The 10684-nt window shown below is 36.5% G+C and overlaps 1 protein-coding gene across 1 annotated transcript in view; it reads right to left on the reverse strand.

The window, feature by feature from the left end:
• Adgrl3 (adhesion G protein-coupled receptor L3) overlaps window positions 1–10684 on the reverse strand; it is a 444442-nt gene that overhangs the window by 143214 nt on the left and 290544 nt on the right. The gene's annotated exons all lie outside the window — the stretch shown is intronic.

Raw genomic sequence — 10684 nt, forward strand, 5'->3', positions numbered from 1 at the left:
TATTTTATTTTATTTTATTTTATTTTATTTTATTTTATTTTATTTTAATTTTTCCCAACTCGAATCACAGAAAGCAAGATTACGGCACAATAAGATTCTCTGTAAGCTTCTCAAATGCTCTCAGCCTTTCTCACAATAAAGAATTAAAACCATAAACCCTCCACTTACAATTTTCAAACTAGGCATAGAGAAAAGTTAGATAAGATATTGTATTCATATTGGATGCTGCGGTTTGAATGTGAACAGGTCACCACAAGTTCACTTGAGAAAAGTTGGTCCACAGATGGTGGCTTGAGAAATGGTACACTTAGTAGGAAGTAAGGCCTAGCTAGAAGGAGGAGGGCCAGAGTAGAGGTGGGAAGACCTATGAATTATATCTTGGGCAGGTGCCAGAGGGATCCTCTGCCCCCTGATTCAAGAAGAGAGATTCGAGCAAGCTGACTCCCACTCCCACTGCCTTGGATAGAGCCAACTCTTGTCATGTCCCACTGGCCATGATAGACTAGAGATGATAGATGACATGGCAGACCCAAAATAAATCCTCTCATACATATGAGTGTGTGTGGGTCTGTCTTTGTGTGTGTGTGGTATATGTATGTGTGTGAATGTTTTTATTCATGCTCATAGGAACTCTCTGGACCCTCCAGGTTGCTCTCAGTTCTCTTTTGGAGAAGGAGGAACTGACCTTCAAAGTAAGAAAGAAGAAAGTCTTTGTTACATTTATACATACATATTTACATATGTATGTATGTATGTATGCATATATGTATCTATGTATATATAAATATAATATATAAACATGATTATATATTAGTTATATATATGAAATGTGTAACATAATGTAAGTTTCTAAATATGATAAAGGAAAAATGATGAATAGAATGAGAATAGAAACACAAATCCTCATGCACACAAACAATTAATGAAAAGAAAGACCTTAAATTTCAAGGGGGGCATGGAGGAGCAGAAGGGAGGAGAGGGATGGAAAAATATTGTATTTGTATTATAATCTCAGAAAGAGCAATTCTGAGTACTATCTCTTATTATATTTGATTTGAGTACCTTAATGGTTTACTTTTAGAACTGACCCAAGTTTAAAAAACAACCAAGTCTGATTTACTAATGTAAACTGTAAGCACATCATAAGAATGTCACTAAATTACTAACTTCACTTATTAGCAGGAGACTATGGGACTCTGGCACTAGCCTGGTGTAGGCTAACTCATACTAAGGGCCTTCAGAGATCCCTTTGACAATCTTGTTGTCTTTCATAAATTAAGTGCGTAGCAATAAAAATCTGATTGTCAAGCCTTAGTTGCTGCAGAAGAGATGTCACATTCATGAGAGAATTTACTGTCTATAAAACTTTCCCATTCAGGGCTGGTATGGCAGAGGCAGAAGGTATTGCTTTCTGAACATCAAATCACTGTAATTGTAAATTCCTATCGTGATGCTCTCTGACTTCGTTTTCTTGGTTTGCCTTACCATCTTAGTTTTCTGCTTCTCTTTGTTTTCTCTGTACATGAAAGAAAAGTGGCCAGGGAAAATGGTAATGTGGGCTGTTATACCTACAACTCCTTCAAGTTGAGAGAAGAAGGAAGAGTATCTCTTTTCTTTTCCACTCCCAAGTGCATTGTGCAGTCTAAATTGCAAAGCTTGGCTGATTGATTGTCTTTCTTTCTTCTATCTGAAACCCCTGTAGGTTTTCCTGTCTTTCCCCAGTCACTGATGTATTAGGAGTCCATCACTGCTGGTGAATGGATACAGTAGGGTTTTGACTGTTTTTCTGATAACAGCTACAGCAGATTAAAATGGGCATACTCTTCGGTATTTACCATTCTAATATAAGAGCTTGGGGTTCACAAAATATAGTCATTGACTTTGATGTCTACTATAGATTAAGTAACATTTAATAGAATACTTCAAAATGATTAAAGAAATTAGTGCTTTAGATTAAAAACAAGATGTGACTAAAAGCAGGTTTAGAAATCAGCAAAAAAATGCATCAAAACATTGGAATGTAAGAATAAATCAAAAATTAAGAATATAACACTATGATTCACTTTTTAAAAATTTCTGTCAACGTATCATCACTGGGGTGCAAGAACATGTTGATTTTTTTAGGTGAAATTTGTTTTTTTAAATGACAGAAAATTTGACTTCTTGCTACTGGGGAAATGTTAAGGCAACAGTTAAAAGTGAATTTCACATTGTTTTTTTTTTTTTTTCTTTAATTTAAGTAAAACCAGCTCTCATTTGTACTTGTGAAGGGACCACTTAGAGGAACTGTTAAGCTTTTTGACAAGGACTATAATCTTTTCATTGATAATGAGCTGTAGTTTTTATTTCAAGCAAAGCCTTGCTCGTTCTTTGTCTTTTTAAGTTTGATCACGTAAAAAAAAGTGGAGACTTGTAGAGTTACCTGTTATTAGCTAAATAATCTTATGCTCAAATTAACTTGTTTGTGAACCTCTTTGAGCTGGAAAGGAAAAATACTTTTTAAAATAGAAATTGTTTTTCAATTGTCTTCTTTCTAGAGAATTATACAGGCACTGCAGAATCCTTTCAAGATGAATGCCTTGTTTAAAACTGGATATTTTAATTAGCATTTAACTAGGACGGAGATTAGTTCAGCAATAATTTTCACTATAAAAGCACATGGCTGTACGTATGTACAAGACAATGGCAAACTGCTACACAAATTTTACTTATGGTGGCTCCAGCCTAACATTTTTCAAATAGATCTTCTAGTAAAGATTCAGTGTGTGTATCACTGTATTCTAATTAAAGGAGCCAGATTTTTTAAGACTATTTCATCACAGCAAAATATTTTAGAAATAGCACCACCATATAATAGAAATTGTTCTTTTTCTGAAATTAACTCAAAGCATTTTCTACCTTTCCACAGAGGTATGTCTTAGAGTAAAAGCTAGACTGGGTTACTTTCCTTTTCAAACTCTTAAATGTTTTCTGGATACTCTTAAAACAAAAGTTTTTTTTAGACCATCTTTTACTTCGTGTTCAAAGCTCTCCATGAGCTTCTCTAGGTCATTCTGAAAACTCTTTCATCTTCCTACTCATTGTTTAAACCACACAGGATTCATAGTACCACATCTGCAGTTTCCTTCTTTGTCACGGGGCCTCTGTCCATGGGACAGAGCTCCCCTACTCCGTTTCTTTGTCACTAACTCCCTCCCTCGGCTTTAACTCACAAGTTATATGACTTATGACTCCATGAAAGAGTGTTTCCAGCCCTAAGCCTGGTTTATATGCTAGCATGTGTTTCATTAAAAATATATCTTCTGAATTCAGCCTTACCAAGGGTAACAACACTAAGTTAAGACGATGAATATCAGGGATAGATCAAGTAAGGAAGCAGATGACAGAGGTTCAGGAAAAATGGTCAAGACTATACCACTGGAGTAACATGACAAGGCTAAACGTCTCTAGATAAATAGGCTAGAAAATGTACCCAATTAGTTAATCTATGCTTATCACTAAAGAAAACCACTAGACAACACAAAGAGTAAAGAACCTTGGAATACGAACATCTTTCTTTGAAAATGACTCTATCTCGAGACAGTCATGGTGAAGTGGTTACTAACCAAAAAAAAAAAAAAAAAAAAAAAAAAAAAAAATCAGCTCAATACAGACACCCTAATTCTAAGAATCAAGATCGAATTTCTCTCCTTGGAACTGTGTCACTGAGAAACGCCTAAAAATGGAGATTGCCCAATTCTGTTGGAATTTAAACAGAATGACTGTCGATTTTAAACACCATCTATCCTCGCCTCCCAGCTCCTCTCTGCTAACTGCTATGCCGGGATCCCATGGGCCCTGTTTGATGCCAGCTTTTGGCAGAGTTAAGTACTAGTGAAATACATGAAGTCTCTTGAGTTTGTGGAAAAAAAAATTTTGTCTTATTGATAGATACTGACAAAAGAAATATCTGAATCCTTGGAAAAGCTGTTGCTTGTTGGGTTCCAGCTTGCATCACATGCTATGAGAGATTCTTGATCTTCCATGAGGAGGGAATGTTGTGACAAGGTCTCAGTGGATGCTGCTGTGCCATCTCAGCTGCCGATAGCAAGCTTAATCAAACTGTGGGCTAAGCGTCTGTGTGCTGTGGATCTTGGAAAGGAAACTGTGTGGGAAAAAACTACGTTGGAACGACTACTTATATTTAGCATTTTATCCTAGTTGAATATTTTGCTTAGTTATCTTTATTACTTTGTCCATATTGAGTGTGTCTTCACAGCCTTATTCCTTACCTCTTCCCATCACCCCCTCCAAAAAAAAAAAAAGGTCCTTCAATTCTCCTGAGTAATATCTATAACAAGGCTTCGTAGTCAAATAATAAAAATTTTATTTGTGATAAAAACTTTTTTATTATTTGACTTATTTCCTTTAATTTTTTCCTATATTAAATAACTATTACTTAGGACATTAATGCCAGTCTTGTAGACTATACAGAAAAAGTCTGAAAACAATGGCAATCTTTATAATGATTAATGTTTTATAACACACTTATATATTTGTAATTTCACTTAATTATGATCAAAATTATAGTGATTGGTACAATAAATTATCGACTTTAAAATGAAGAAACATGACATCAAACAGTAAGCAAATCACTATCTTATAACCAGGAAGCTAACTATTCTCCTCTTGTTGCATATCTCAGGTTTATAATACTTTGCTATGAAAACTGACCTTAAGTTGTGGGCATATCTGGGGTTCTAGAACTGGGAGGCAGTAGCCAGACGACATAAATTATAGGCCAGCGTGGACTGCATAGGGACAGTCTTTGTGAAGCGAACAGGAGGCCTTGGTTCAGCTCAGCTGTACAATGCTTTTCTAGCACATGTAAGATTCTGAGTTTAATCCCCAGCACCAGAAGCTATCCCATGAACAGAAAAGAAAGACTGTTATCATGAACTGCTTTATGCTTCTATGATAATCAGTCTTATGTAAGCTTTTAATACAATACTGAGGAAATAAAGCAATTCTAGTAAGGCATTACTATCCTTGACTATACAATCATGTTTGAGATAAACAGTTTTTTAAAAAGATGTAATACTTAAGACAGAAAAGAATGCCATGTAATGCTAATGTAAATTTTACTTTACAGACAACATGTTGCTTTCTATTCAGGAAAAATCTACAGTTTTTTTTCAGTTGTCCATTTTATTCGTCCCTCTCTTCAAAGCACTACTCTCTGCTGTTTTCCTGTTACAAATGTTTCTTTAGAATTACCCTCATTTCAATAGACAATACTCTGGCTGACTGCAAAAGCACTTTGTGCTCCACACTTGCCAAATGTTCATTTGGATCCAAGGTCCATGACTAAAGCGAGCCTCCCAAGGGCCCAATAGAAGAAACAAGAAAGCTAAAACCATCCGAGTGCTGAGCATGGCGTTTGGTTACTTGTGCATTGCTCAGGGTAGAAAGATGTTCTCCCTGATCCCCATGGAAAGCAGTAGGTGGCAGTATATTTGATTAGACACAGTCTTAAACATGAAACATTGATATTATGCATCAAGAAATTATCCAGTTCCTTTCAGAATTCATTTGTAGGACTTGGCTTCATGGCCTCTTGAGAGTGGAAAACCATAGACTATCAGCAATGTAGAGGGATATTTATTTCTGTAATTTGATCCACTTATGTCTCCTGGTTCTCTCTTAGGGTATTAAGCTTATTGTAAATAGAGAAAATTAAGTGTTTTAATAAGCATGAAATCATAATGGCCCTATTATATATGATAATAAGTGAAAATATAAGAATTTTAAGGGATTATTCTTCAAACTTATCTGGTACATGTTAGATCCCAGAAAGCCAAAACCTACTAATTTTTATACTATGTTAATGTTTCCATTATTTGGGGGTACCCATGCTTATCTTCGTGATTATTTTACCTATGCTTTAATTATGTTCCAAATATAAGCTGGGTGGATATACTCATCTTCATTAGGGAGCTGACAGAAGTCAATCTGTTTTCCTAAGTTTAAGTCCTGCACATTTATGAAAACTCATATAGTTTTCCTGTCAACTTTGTATAGTTGTTGAGTGATAGGACCTGGATTCTAATCCAGATCTACCAAAATCTCTCCCTGTTCACTAGGGCAATGCTGCTGCTGTATAGTGAACATTTACAAATATCTATACCTGAGTAAACATATAATGGATTTTGATATTTATTCAATCCAAGAACTACTCATGTGTTTTTTTTAAAAGGTTATCCTATACACAGACATAATGGGAGTTTCCCACATATCTATTTCCAAGGAGCTAAGCAATCTTATGTATAAAACTCAAGAGACTGCTCTAACTCAGAAAACAAGCCGGTGAGAAGCTACCATTCATAATCTCCGCTTTAAAACCGTAAAACTGAGGCATCGAGTGATTGGAAAGTTTCCCAGGGTTACAAATTCAAAATAAGAACGGAGGAAACCCATAGAGTTTCTCCTCCCCTCCAAACTCGGGATACGGAGAGCCAGCAGTTGACCTCTGACAGAGCAGCTGGCTCTCCTTAGTTGAGAGTAGAGGATGCAGGCCTTATGGTGATCACCCACTTTGCTGAGGACATTTCTGACTCTTTCATGGATTCAGACTTACTATAAAAGGGAAATTCTCTTGCTGCCTAAAATAATGTTCGGACACAAATGAGCAATGAATGTCTGTCTGCTAATTTACTATGTGCCAAAGAGTGCTTTGTTACTTACAGTCCATAAATGAGGCAGAGAGTGGTAAGACTTCTAGTCTTAACAGCACTTATAAGTAATAAACTAGTATTTCATCCATTGATTAAATTTGGTCTGTGACAATTTCATGCACGTTTACAGTACATTCTGTTCACTCTCACCTCTTGCTCTCTTTTCTCTCCCACCTGTCATCCTTCATCCTTACAAGACCCTTGCCCACACTCAGACCTTTTCATTTTCTGAACCACTGACTTTAATCAGAACTGTGAGCCTAGCTACAGATTTGGAGATACACATTACAGCCTGGTGGGCTCACTCTGATACACAAAAGCAGTGGTGACCTGTTACTCAGAATCCACCAGTTGTATGGAACTCATTAGGGAAAGGTAAGTCCTGTGAGTCCCTCCCCTTCTTCCTCTTCATTCAGGAATGGCTGTTAACTGGTCCACTCTTGTCCAGGCTCAGCATCAGCAATCACAGCTGTGGTGAGGTCATGACTGAAATGGCTGGGTCATGATCTGCAGATAGCATTTTGCATCTTTTTTCCATATCTCACAGTTCTTCTGGGTTTTTAAGCACCCACCACCCTGTCTCCCAGAGTGGGCATTGAGTCTGAAAGTGGTGGTATAAATGTCCAATTAAGGCTGAGCACACAAACTCCATGTGCTCAAGTATTCTTCAAAGCCATGAATCTCTGGATTCACCACTTTTCACTGTGCTCTCTCTCCCACTCTCTCTCCTTCCTTTCTTGCTTCCTTCCCTCTCTCCCAACTTCTGGGCTCCATAAAGTGATAGGTACTTAAAGTGATAGCATGGCCCTGTAACATTCTATCATCTACCTAGTGTGTGCCAGGGCCTAGGCCTCCCAGAACTGTTTCTGGAGCTTTGCTTGAGCTCTCTTACCTGCTGTGAACAGAGCCTGGTCCTAGATTTGACCCCCTGTTTTCTACTCTCCCTTGCAGCTGATTTCTGTCTGCAGGTATCACTCTCAATCCTGACTCCAGCAGCCCCAGTAGAAGCTCCCTCCAGGTGCTGGTCTGGTTCAGTGTCTTATGTAGTAAGGCTCATCTTCAGCCTACTTCTGAACCCTCTTGGATTCTGCTTGTATTTATTCTGTAACACCTACCTACACATAGAGCTATGTAGATGTGTTTACAGTACACTGTGTGGTATGAGAACTAATATGAATAGTTAAGACTGAATAAAAATAAAAGAATCTTCATTTGCCTTGACCAAGGTAGGGAGATTATATGACAAACCACAGTCATTGAAACCGTAAAATGTTTCATCGATAACTTCCTTGTTATCCAGTAAATTTTGAGATTGTTGAACAACACAAACATGTTTGTCTATGTTTCTGGAGTAGTATGCTCACAACAGTAGTGTATACTATGCAAGTAGTTAAAAAAAATTGAAACAAAAATTCCAGCATTTATTTTTTATAAAATTAACTTAAAATTTAAACAAACATAAGAACAATAAGGTTCTCCTGATAGCACTCAACTCCTTAAAGCAGAGTCTTCCTCAAGAAGCTTATATGCGAGTCCGACTATTTTATTTTCTTATGACGTCAAGTGTTCACTCTTCAGCATGTATTTTCTTTAATATTGACAAGGCTGCTAACTACGTCATTCATTCTGTATTTTAAGTAACAATAGAGAGCTATAGAAGAAATTTGTAACTGATGATAAATTCAAGCAATACCAAAGTTATACTACAATTACTTCTAAACAACAATCAGTGTACAGGATAAGGGCATCTGGTAAATAAATTAAATAATCTGTCAGAATAGCATTTAAACTCTGTGTTTCTCTTTGAGAGCAAGGAAATCACTCACTCTATTTTTTTTCTCGTGCAAATATACTATCTGACACGTCACAGGTGTTTTGTGATTGAAGACTTAGTCCCTGGTCATTGGTGTTGTTTGGGGGAGGTTTTGATCCTTCAGGAAGTGAGGCCTGGTTGGTGGAAGGGTGTTGCTGTTGTAGGGGCTTGGAAATTATATTCCTGCCCCCCTTCTGTCCCCTCTTTGATTCCTGGTCTACCTATATGTCCACACACTCCCCTTGCTATAGCTGTGGCTGTGACCTGCTTCTGCCTCCATTCCTGCTTGCTCTGATGGGATGCACTCTGTGATCTCAAATATGTCCTTCGTTCACTAAATTGCTTCTTTTGGGTATTTCATCAGCAAGGAGGAAAGGAACCATGACTTTATTTTGAAAAGTTACACTGTGACTTTGCTAAGCTTGGATGAAAATCTGTGATCATCCAGTCCAGACTACATGTTATAGAAATATTTAACATAGAAGTGTTACTGTTTTATTTAGCAATTTCACACCCATAAGACTATCATGAAGATTATAGATCCATAGGCTGAAGAAACAAAGTGTTTCTATAGATGCTATACATAATTTTTTAATTTATAAACTAACTTTTAGCAACCATAGTGTATGTTGTGTATAGCTATGCAATTTACATATCACTATAGTGTAGTGTCATTATATAGTTTTAAACAGAAAGAAAAATAGAAAACTTTGAGATTTCAAAGGCTCTCTCTGCAAAATTACTTTGTAAAAATCACATTTTCTTGTCTTTAAATAAATAATGTAATTTTTATCATAAAACTAAATATAATTTTACACATGAATCACAAGGAACATTCCTAAGCAGATACATTTAAGCATATGCCTAGACAAACAAGGAAGCACTGATATTCACAGCAGGATCAGTTTTATCTACTTCCTAATGCACTACTGTACAGCAGTATTATTTCAGAATTCCTTTCTTCATTGAAAAACAGGTAGCCTGGGCAGACAATACCAACTTAGATAAGGACAAACGAGTCATAGGCAGAGTCATAGTGACTTGTCCCCTGAACCTTCACCCAGCCGATACCCGGTTCTGATGATATCTGTATTCCTCCTGATCACCCACACTCCAGTGCCATCCCCTTCCCCACACCCTGCCTTTCTGTGTTTATAACCCCTGTGTGAATGAATTGCGATTTGAGAAAAAATAAATTATTAAAAAAAACACATAAGACACAAGGTCTGTAATTCTGTGTTTAAGTATTCAGATCAAAGCATTTTCTGATATAGATTTAAGAACATAATTCTTCTTGGTCATTTTTAAGACAAGTGGTAGTGTGTAAGTATGTAAATCATGGAATTAAAATACTTGGGGGAAATCTGCCTACTACAGAGAATGCAATTCTTATATTTATTCAGGAATAATGATGGTATAATAAAATTCAGATTATCTTAATTTACTGTGAAGTATTTCAAGAGGGTTACAAAGAAACATCTACCTGAGGCAGGTGATCTACTTCTTGCATTATATAACAAGAGAAGATAGGCTGTCTAAAGTTAAATTATAGCGTTTATCTTTCCACTGCATCCTCTGAAGACTCAGTACTACTTTATGTCACCCTTTATCTTAAGCCTCCTGCAGAAAATAATCAGATTACTATTGGTCTCTAATATGAAATAATTTTTTTCTTCAAGAAAGAAAAATGTGGGTTGGAGATACAGCTCACCAGTAGATCATGTGCATAGTATGTACAAGGCTCTAGGTTTAATACCCAGCGCTAAAAAAATATATATAAATTAATATAAGATACTTTTCAGGATAATTTATCCAAGAAATGTTTCAAAATTTCAGATGAGATGATATTTGCACATGAACTATATAATGATCTCTTTTAAATTGTTTAGTACTTAGTTCTGGCAATAAAATAGGACAAAGAGAATGGGAAAAAGGAAGGTCATTATAGTAGTTTAACTGCAAACGGCTCCCACAGGTTAATATATTTGAATCTTGGTTCCTAGTTTGGGGAATTGTTTGTGAAAGGGTTAGGAAGTAAATCATTGTTGAAGAAGGTGTGTTACTGGGAGTGGGCTTTTAGGATTCAAAAGCCCAAGCTATTGGTTCGTGTTCTCTCTCTCTCTCTCTCTCTCTCTCTCTCTCTCTCTCTCTCTCTCTC

The sequence above is a fragment of the Grammomys surdaster genome, unplaced genomic scaffold, assembly GCF_004785775.1.
Source record: "Grammomys surdaster isolate TR1022 unplaced genomic scaffold, NIH_TR_1.0 372, whole genome shotgun sequence".
NCBI lineage: Eukaryota > Metazoa > Chordata > Mammalia > Rodentia > Muridae > Grammomys > Grammomys surdaster.